Here is an 11,847-nt window from a genome sequence, read left to right on the forward strand (position 1 = left end):
GTGTACAATCTGTATACAGTGTGTGCATTGTCATCCCAGTACATTTCTCTCTTGGCCCATTAAAAGAGTAGGTTTGTATATCATCCCCTTTCTCTTCACACCTGCTGGTGTCAACGTCATCCTTCACCAGTCTCAGAGCAGGGTCAGTATCCATCAGAAAGCGAATAAAGCTAGCACCAAGTCCCAGTGTTGTTTAATCTTGGCAGTACCTGAGTACAGACAATGGCTTGGGCAGACTCTTCCCTGTGATTCAATTTGCTGTTCCACCTTGGCTGTGATACAGAGATTGCATCCACCCTGTAATGAGGTCATTCATTTCGCTTTGATGCACCGGGGCTGTCCAGTCTGAGAACTAAAGGAGGCTGCCGGCAGAGACTGCCTGAGTAACACCATACACAACACACTACACACCATATACAATACAACACACCATATACAACACACCATATACAACACACCATTCACAACACACCATATACAACACACCATATACAACACAACATACACAACACACCATACGCAACACACTACACACCATAGACAACACAACACACTATATACAACACAACACACCATACGAAACACACTACACACCATATACAACACAACACACCATACGAAACACATCACAGCCTACACACCATATACAACACAACACAACAGAAACAACACACCACAGCCTACACACCATATACAACACACCATATACAACACAACACACCATACACAACACACCACAGCCTACACACCATATACAACACAACACAACAGAAACAACACACCACAGCCTACACACCATATACAACACAACACAACATAAACAACACACCATACGCAACACACTACACACCATAGACAACACAACACACCATACGAAACACACTAGATGAAACACACCACAGCCTACACACCATATACAACACAACACGCCATACGCAACACACCACAACCTACACACCATATACAACGCAACACAACATAAACAACACACCATACGCAACACACTACACACCATAGACAACACAACACACCATACGAAACACACTACACACCATATACAACACAACACACCATATGAAACACACCACAGCCTACACACCGTATACAACACAACACAACATAAACAACACACCATACGAAACACACTAGATGAAACACACCACAGCCTACACACCATATACAACACAACACGCCATACGCAACACACCACAACCTACACACCATATACAACGCAACACAACATAAACAACACACCATACGCAACACACCATACACAACACAACACACCATACACACCACAACATACACAACACACCATACACACCACAACCTACACACCATATACAATGCAACACAACATAAAAAACACACCATACGCAACACACCATACACAACACAACAAACCATACACACCACAACATACGAAACACACCATACACAACACAATATACACACCACAACATACACACCATACACAACACAACACACCATACATAACACACCATACACACCACAACATACACACCATACACAACACACCATACATAACACACCATACACACCACACCACACACACCACAACATACACACCATACACAACACACCATACATAACACACCATACACACCACAACATACACACCACAACATACATAACACACCATACACACCACAACATACACACCACAACATACACACCATACACAACACACCATACATAACACACCATACACACCACAACATACACAACACACCATACACAACATACACAACACACCATACGCAACACACCACAACATACACACCATACACAACACACCATACACAACACACCACACCATACACACCACAACATACACACCATACACAACACACCATACACAACACACCATACACAACACACCATACCTACCACAACATACATAACACACCATACACACCACAACATACACACCACAACATACACACCATACACAACACACCATACATAATACACTATACACACCACAACATACACAACACAACATACACAACATACACAACACACCATACGCAACACACCACACCATACATAACACACCATACACAACACAACATACACAACACACAGCATACACAACACACCATAAACAACACACAACGTACACAACACACCACAACAGAGCACAAGACGATACAAAGCAACACAAAAAACACAAACACAAACACACTGCACAGAAATGACTGCTACGTTATCATCTGTTTCCCAATGTCTGTACCTCTGTCTCTCAATGTCCTCCAGCACGCTGTCAGTTTGACTTGTTGATAGACTTCACCCCCCCCCCCCCCCGAGAAACAAGTACATATCTCAATAAAGGAGAGCAATAAAAGCACAAAGAAATAATATGGACAGACAAGTAGAATGAATGAGTGAACGTACAAGGTTTCAAGTACACTATGACATTATTTTCCCCCTGAAGCACTGTCTGGAGAAACACAGAAACTGAAGCATTATGCATGGTGATTATACCGGATTTACACTATTACCCATGATCCAATTTCCATCTGCAAACAGACTGTAGCCATGTTGGGGGAGGGAGGGAGGGAGGGAGGGGGGGGGGCATGAAAACCAGCTGCCTAAAAAGATCATAAGTGTTGTTTGTCTCTAACAAACTGTTGGACATATGTTACCGGGGAGCTGCTCAACTGTCATGTTATTATTCCAATGGGACAAGATGCCTTTTTGGAGGACAAATACAGCTTCATTAGAGAGAAGCTGGAGAAAGTCTGGATTCCCACAGTCTCCTGGGGGGGGGGGGGATTGGACAAAAGATCAGGATTTGCTGCAGGTGGCAGTCAATAATGAATGGCTTTGTAAGGCTCACTGGAGTTATGAGAGCTCTATTCAGATGCATCCGCTTTCTCTTTCACACAGCGGAGAAGGTTCCACTCGGTAGGGCTATATACACTATATATACAAAAGTATGTGGACACCCCTTCAAATTAGTGAGTTAGACTATTCCAGGCTCACCTGTTGCTGACAGATGTATACCATTGAGTACCCAGTCATGCAATCTCCATAGGGAAACATTGGCAGTAGAATGGCCTCACTGAAGAGCTCAGTGGCTTTCAACGTGACTTCATAGGATGCCACCTTACCAATAAGTCAGTTCATCAAATTACTGCCATGCTAGAGCTGCCCTGGTCAACTGGAAGTGCTGATACTGTGAAGTTGAAACTTCTAGTAGCAACAACGGCTAAGCCATGAAGCGGTAGGCCACACAAGTTCACAGAACGGATCCGCCGAGTGCTGAAGCGTGTAAAAATCATCTGTCCTCAGCTGCAACACTCACTACCTTGTTCCAAACTGGCCTCTGGAAGCAACGTCAGCACAAGAACTGTTCGTTGGGGTTTCCATGGCTGAGCTGCCACACACAAGTCTAAGATCACCATGCGCAATGCCAAGCGTCGGCTGGAGGGTGTAAAGCTCGCCGCCATTGGACTCTGGACCAGTGGAAACGCGTTCTCTGGAGTGATGAATCACGCTTCACCATGTGGCAGTGCAACGGACAAATCTGGGTTTGGCGGATGCCAGGAGAACGCTACTTGCTCCAATGCATAGTGCCAACTGTAAAGTTTGGTGGAGGATAAATAATGGTCTGGGGCTGTTTTACATGGTTCGGGCCCCTTAGTTCCAGTGAAGAGAAACCTTAACGCTACAGCATACAATGACATTCTAAACAATTCTGTGCTTCCATCTTTGTGGCAACAGTTTCCTGTTTCAGCATGACAATACCCCGTGCACAAAACGAGGTTCATACAGAAATGGTTGGTCGAGATCAGAGCCCTGACTTCAACCCCATCAAACACCTTTGGGATGAATGGGAAGACCGACTGCGAGCCAGGCCTAATCACCCAACATCAGTGCCTGAACTCACTAATGCTCCAGCAGCAATGTTCCAACATCTAGTGGAAAGCCTTCTCAGAAGAGTGGAGGCTGTTATAGCAGCAAAGTGGGGACCAGCTCCATATTAAGTGTCCACATACCTTTGGTCATGTAGTATGTCTCCTATACTCAGTAGGACAAAATACACTCAGGCCACTTTATTAGGTACACCATCCCATTCACTGGGTGGCTCCTACAGAGAGTGAGTTGCGTGGTCGTGGCTTGCTATATAAAGCAGACAGGAATTGAGCCATTCAGTAACTGTTTGATTGAACGTTAGAATGGGCACGAGGGCCTCTCGGGTGGCGCAGTGGTTAAGGGCGCTGTATTGCAGCACCAGCTGTGCCACCAGAGACTCTGGGTTCGTGCCCAGGCTCTGTCGTAACCAGCCGCGACCGGGAGGTCCGTGGGGCGACGCACAATTGGCCTAGCGTCGTCCGGGTTAGGGAGGTAGGGATATCCTTGTCTCATCGCGCACCAGCGACTCCTGTGGCGGGCCGGGCGCAGTGCACGCTAACCAAGGTGCACGCTGTTTCCTCCGACATATTGGTGCGGCTGGCTTCCGGGTTGGATGCACACTGTGTTAAGAAGAAGCAGTGCGGCTTGGTTGGGTTTGAGGACGCATGACTTTCAACCTTCGTCTCTCTCCCGAGCCCGTATGGGACTTGTTATTGATGAGACAAGATAGTCGCTACTAAACAATTGGATAACACGAAATTGGGGAGAAAAAGGGGTAAAAATTCAACAACAAAAACAAAACAAACAAACCAAAAAAAAAGAAAGGGCACAACGACTTTGAGTGTTGTATGATCGTAGGTGCCAGGCAAACTAGATCCAGTATGTCAAGAACGGACGCCCTGCTGAGATTTTCACGCATGACAGTGTCTAGGGTTTACAGAGAATGGTGCGACAAACAACAAACATCCAGTCAGCGGCAGTCATGTGGGCAAAAACATTTCATTGATGAGAGAGGTGGAAGGGTAATGGCAGAATGGTGCAAGCTAACAGGCGGGCCACAAACAGACAAAGAACGGTGGTGTGCAGAACGGCAACTCTTCGGTCCTTGTCACGGATGGGCTATTGCAGCAGACAACCACACCGGGTTCCACTCCTATCAGCTAAAACAAGAAGAAGCAGCACACTTGGGCACACGATCACCAACACTGGACAATTGATTAGTGGAAAAACATTGCCTGGAAAATGACAGCTAGTTCAGTTTACTTGAGTCCCCAGCCCTCAATCCAACAGAGCATATTTGGGATGAGACGGAACGGCCTGTTCTCAGCACAGATGTACCGTCGTCTAATCTTCACCATTTGTGTGATGCCATCACGTCAGCATGGACCAACATACCTGTGGAATGTTTCCCACATCTCGTAGAACAACCCAAAGAGTTCAGGCTGTTCTGGAGGCAAAGGGGGGTCCAACCCCGGTACTAGGTGGGTGTAACTAAAACACTGTCTGGTGAGTGTGTCTCAGTAGAGCTATATATGTCTCATTCTCAGTAGAGCTACATTATGTCTCATACTATATATGTCTCATACTATATATGTCTCATACTATATATGTCTCATACTATATATGTCTCATACACAGTAGAGCTGAGTACACTGACTGTACCAAGCAAACATCAGGAACACCTTCCTAATATTGAGTTGCACCCCTCCCCCCTTTTACCCTCAGAACAGCCTCAATTCATCAGGGCATGGACTCTACAAGGTGTTGAAAGCGTTCCACAGGGACTCTACAAGGTGTTGAAAGCGTTCCACAGGGACTCTACAAGGTGTTGAAAGCGTTCCACAGGGACTCTACAAGGTGTTGAAAGCGTTCCACAGGGACTCTACAAGGTGTTGAAAGCGTTCCACAGGGACTCTACAAGGTGTTGAAAGCGTTCCACAGGGACTCTACAAGGTGTTGAAAGCGTTCCACAGGGACTCTACAAGGTGTTGAAAGCGTTCCACAGGGACTCTACAAGGTGTTGAAAACGTTCCACAGGGACTCTACAAGGTGTTGAAAGCGTTCCACAGGGACTCTACAAGGTGTTGAAAGCGTTCCACAGGGACTCTACAAGGTGTTGAAAACGTTCCACAGGGACTCTACAAGGTGTTGAAAGCGTTCCACAGGGACTCTACAAGGTGTTGAAAGCGTTCCACAGGGACTCTACAAGGTGTTGAAAGCGTTCCACAGGGACTCTACAAGGTGTTGAAAACGTTCCACAGGGACTCTACAAGGTGTTGTTCCACAGGGACTCTACAAGGTGTTGAAAGCGTTCCACAGGGACTCTACAAGGTGTTGAAAACGTTCCACAGGGACGCTACAAGGTGTTGAAAACGTTCCACAGGGACTCTACAAGGTGTTGAAAACGTTCCACAGGGACTCTACAAGGTGTTGAAAGCGTTCCACAGGGACTCTACAAGGTGTTGAAAGCGTTCCACAGGGACTCTACAAGGAGTTGAAAGCGTTCCACAGGGACTCTACAAGGTGTTGAAAGCGTTCCACAGGGACTCTACAAGGTGTTGAAAGCGTTCCACAGGGACTCTACAAGGTGTTGAAAGCGTTCCACAGGGACTCTACAAGGTGTTGAAAGCGTTCCACAGGGACTCTACAAGGTGTTGAAAGCGTTCCACAGGGACTATACAAGGTGTTGAAAACGTTCCACAGGGACTCTACAAGGTGTTGAAAGCGTTCCACAGGGACTCTACAAGGTGTTGAAAGCGTTCCACAGGGACTCTACAAGGTGTTGAAAGCGTTCCACAGGGACTCTACAAGGTGTTGAAAGCGTTCCACAGGGACTCTACAAGGTGTTGAAAGCGTTCCACAGGGATGCTGACCCATGTTGACTCCAATGCTTCCCATAGTTGTGTCAAGTTGGCTTGATGTCCTTTGGGTGGTGGACCATTCTGTATACAGACTCATTATTGTTATTTGATTCTGTAACTATTTTGTACTATTTTTTATTTTTTACTGTATTTTATTTAGTAAATATTTTCTTAAATCTATTTTATTTAAACTGCACTGATGGTTAAGGGCTTGTAAGTAAGCTTTTCACGGTAAGGTCTGTTGTATTCGGCACATGTGACAAATACAATTTGATTTGATACACAGGAAACTGTGGAGTGTGAACAACCTAACGATGTTGCAGTTCTGACACAAAGGCGCCTAGGTTTTCGTCTTTCCCATTCACCCTCTGAATGGCACACATTCACAATCCATGTCTCAAGGCTACACTGGTTGAAGTGGATTTAACAAGTGACATCAATAAGGGATTACAGCTTTCATCTGGTCTGTCTATGTCATGGAAGGAGCAGGTGTCCTTAATGTTTTGTGTACTCAGTGTATGACTCTTATACTCAGTACAGCTTATAATGTGCATGTCTAATCGATAGTGAAGAACTACCGTGACCAGTCGATAAGATCTGAAAAAAAAAGATTTTGGAGTTTCATTTCATTTATCCCCCTCATGTTCCCATCACATCAGACATGTTTACACCATTAGACTTGTGATAATCGATAGCAGGGCAATTCAAATCTGGAATACTGCTGGATATGGACCGGTTCCGTAACCAGACGCTGGGAGACGGGAAGCAAGGACAGGATGAGGATTTAATGATAAATAGACATGAAAATAAACATGAACAGCGTCTGGAGATGAGAAATAAAACAACATCAATGCAAACACAGGAATGAAACAGGAAGTGACAGATATAAGGGAGGCAATCAATGGCGTGGTGGAGTCCAGGTGAGTCCGAGGAAGCGCTGGTGCGCTTAATGATGGTGACAGGTGTGTGTAATGATGAGCAGCCTGGCGACCTTCGAGCACCAGAGAGGGAGAGAGGGAGCAGACGTGACAGTAACCCCCCTCTAAGGGCGCCACCTTGGCGTCCTACCTGGGTGAGCCCGACGAGCCGGCTGAGGCGTGGAAGCCCGACGAGCCGGCTGAGGCGTGGGAGCCCGACGAGCAGGCTGAGGCTTGTGAGCCTCTTAAGCCAGCTGAGGCTTGGGAGCCCGACGAGCTGGCTGAGGCGTGGGAGCCTGACGAGCCGGCTGAGGCGTGGGAGCCTGACAAGCTGGCTGAGGCGTGGGAAATAAAACAACATCAAGCCTGACGAGCCAACTGAGGCGTGGGAGCCTGACGAGCCGGCTGAGGCGTGGGAGCCTGACGAGCCGGCTGAGGTGTGGGAGCCTGACGAGCCAACTGAGGCGTGGGAGCCTGACGAGCCGGCTGAGGCGTGGGAGCCTGACGAGCCGGCTGAGGCGTGGGAGCCTGACGAGCCGGCTGAGGCGTGGGAGCCTGACGAGCCGGCTGAGGCGTGGGAGCCTGACGAGCCGGCTGAGGCGTGGGAGCCTGACGAGCCGGCTGAGGCGTGGGAGCCTGACGAGCCGGCTGAGGCGTGGGAGCCTGACGAGCCGGCTGAGGCGTGGGAGCCTGACGAGCCGGCTGAGGCGTGGGAGCCTGACGAGCCGGCTGAGGCGTGGGAGCCCGAAGAAGCAGGCTGAGGCTTGTGAGCCTCTTAAGCCAGCTGAGGCGTGGGAGCCTGACGAGCCAACTGAGGCGTGGGAGCCTGACGAGCCAACTGAGGCGTGGGAGCCTGACGAGCCGGCTGAGGCGTGGGAGCCTGACGAGCCGGCTGAGGCGTGGGAGCCCGACGAGCCGGCTGAGGCGTGGGAGCCCGACGAGCCGGCTGAGGCGTGGGAGCCCGACGAGCCGGCTGAGGCGTGGGAGCCCGACGAGCCGGCTGAGGCGTGGGAGCCTGACGAGCCAACTGAGGCGTGGGAGCCCGACGAGCTGGCTGAGGCTTGTGAGCCTGACGAGGCAGCTGAGGCATCCCCAGTTGCTTCGGCAGAGGCACCCGGACCCGACGTCAGCCCTCCAAAAATAAAAAAGACATAAAAAAATTCCCTGGTGACAGGTGTGCGTAACAATGAGCAGCCTGGCGACCTTGAGCGCCAGAGAGGGGGAGCGGGAGCAGACGTGACAGGATATCTGTTCAACCTGAAACTGAATTGCACCCACCTGGTGTGCCTGGTCTAAATCAGTCCCTGATTACACGAGGAAAACATAAAGAAGCAGTGGAACGATGTGGCTTCCATGTCCAGATTTGAATTTGAGGGGTCGAAGGTACACCACGGTGGTCATTTATGATTTACTTTATAAAACAGCATAATTACATACCATGTAATGTAGCACCTCTCTTACTCTACGTCTCTGCTTGATACTGTAGCAAAGCAGAACGTCTATTAGATTCTAATAAAGAGTTTGGAGTTGAAATGTTCATGACTTTCTGATTGCAATTCTTCCTCTAGTTATATTCCCATTAGATTAGATATGTTTATATCGTTAGACTTCTGACGGTCTATAAACCATGATTTATTATTGACACTATCAAACAGCCACAGTGCAGTTTGCAAACCAGATCATCTAGAAGGTAATATCTACATATAGCTCCATACATAAACTGACATTTATTCTGTAGTGAACTGTGGGGTCTGAAGGCTGGCTGTGAGGAAAGTGTGTCTCTCAGCCACTGAATACACTGGCACTTTTAGATGGTTTCTGCTGATGTTTACACTAGTGTTTGTTTGTGTTGATGTTTACACTAGTGTTTGTTTGTGTTGATGTTTACACTAGTGTTTCTGTTGATGTTTACACTAGTGTTTCTGCTGATGTTTACACTAGTGTTTGTTTGTGTTGATGTTTACACTAGTGTTTCTGTTGATGTTTACACTGGTGTTTGTGTTTATGTTTGTGTTGATGTTTACACCAGTGTTTGTTTGTGTTGATGTTTACACCAGTGTTTCTGTTGATGTTTACACCAGTGTTTCTGTTGATGTTTACGGGTGTTTGTGTTTATGTTTGTGTTGATGTTTACACCAGTGTTTGTGTTGATGTTTACACCAGTGTTTATGTTTCTGTTTACACTAGTGTTTGTTTGTGTTGATGTTTACACCAGTGTTTATGTTTCTGTTTACACTAGTGTTTGTTTGTGTTGATGTTTACACCAGTGTTTATGTTGATGTTTACACTAGTGTTTGTTTGTGTTGATGTTTACACCAGTGTTTATGTTTCTGTTGATGTTTACACTGGTGTTTGTGTTGATGTTTACACCAGTGTTTCTGTTGATGTTGATGTTTACACTGGTGTTTCTGTTGATGTTTACACTGGTGTTTGTGTTGATGTTTGCACTAGTGTTTCTGTTGATGTTTACACTAGTGTTTGTTTGTGTTGATGTTTACACCAGTGTTTCTGTTTCTGTTGATGTTTACACTGGTGTTTGTGTTTATGTTTGTGTTGATGTTTACACCAGTGTTTATGTTGATGTTTACACTAGTTACCCTAGTGTTTATATTTGTGCTGATATTAACCCTAGTGTTTATATTTGGGCTGATGTTTACTCTAGTGTTAATATTTGTGCTGATGTTTACTCTAGTGTTTATATTTGTAATTATGTTTACTCTAGTGTTTATATTTGTGCTGATGTTTACTCTAGTGTTTATATTTGTGCTGATATTTACCCTAGTGTTTATATTTGTGCTGATGTTTACTATAGTGTTTATATTTGTGCTGATGTTTACTCTAGTGTTTATGTTTGGGTTGATATTTACCCTAGTGTTTGTGTTTGTTTTATGTTGATATTTACCCTAGTGTTTATAATAGTGCTGATGTTTACTATACTGTTTATGTTTCTCTACAAACTCCACCCGCCCTCCAAAACCTCTGCCAAAAAGCCTTCATCCAATGTGTTGTAGACATATCTACCCCCCACACAACACCTCAACCTCAAACTCCCAACACCAACTATCATAAACATGCTCCCTAACCCCCTTGCCATCAATACCCGCCTCCTACTGTACCAACCAACCAACCAACCCCCTGGTAATTTGAATGTTAATCTCAAACAAACACACACTGCCCTGAATCTCTTTTATCAATCCCTACCAGTCTGTGTGCCCCAAAACTACCCACAACCACCCACCCTTCACGTCAAGAACCCTGTGTCTCTCATTGCCTCCCAGGCAGCACTTCAGTGATCTGCCTGCCTGCCTTCCTGTCACACTCCAAAGGTCCACGTGCCTCATGATTACTGTTCTATGTATAATAGGTAGCATTCATCATCCACTAGTGACAGGAAATGATGGAGGAGTCTGGGGCGCGGAATAAAACCCAGCGCCAGAGCACTAATCTCTTCTTCTCCTCTTTTCTTTCTCTGTTAATACAATGACATGCTCATATTCCTCCCATTAACACACTCATCTCCACTCCACTAATACAATGACATGCTCATATTCCTCCCGTTAACACACTCATCCCCACTCCACTAATACAATGACATGCTCATATTCCTCCCGTTAACACACTCATCCCCACTCCACTAATACAATGACATGCTCATATTCCTCCCGTTAACACACTCATCCCCACTCCACTAATACAATGACATGCTCATATTCCTCCCGTTAACACACTCATCCCCACTCCACTAATACAATGACATGCTCATATTCCTCCCATTAAAACACTCATCCCCACTCCACTAATACAATGACATGCTCATATTCCTCCCATTAAAACACTCATCCCCACTCCACTAATACAATGACATGCTCATATTCCTCCCGTTAACACACTCATCCCCACTCCACTAATACAATGACATGCTCATATTCCTCCCGTTAAACACACTCATCTCCACTCCACTAATACAATGACATGCTCATATTCCTCCCATTAACACACTCATTCCCACTCCATTAATAGAATGACATGCTCATATTCCTCCCGTTAACACACTCATCCACACTCACATCCCTACAGTAAAGTGTGGGGATATAGAAGTTCATTTGTTACATTGTTGCCCCTGTCTTACCCCTTCCTTGTTTTAAGATAGCACCCCCTTCCTCCCTCCCTCTCTGTCTCCCTACCTC

This window comes from Oncorhynchus masou, unplaced genomic scaffold, assembly GCF_036934945.1.
Source record: "Oncorhynchus masou masou isolate Uvic2021 unplaced genomic scaffold, UVic_Omas_1.1 unplaced_scaffold_926, whole genome shotgun sequence".
NCBI lineage: Eukaryota > Metazoa > Chordata > Actinopteri > Salmoniformes > Salmonidae > Oncorhynchus > Oncorhynchus masou.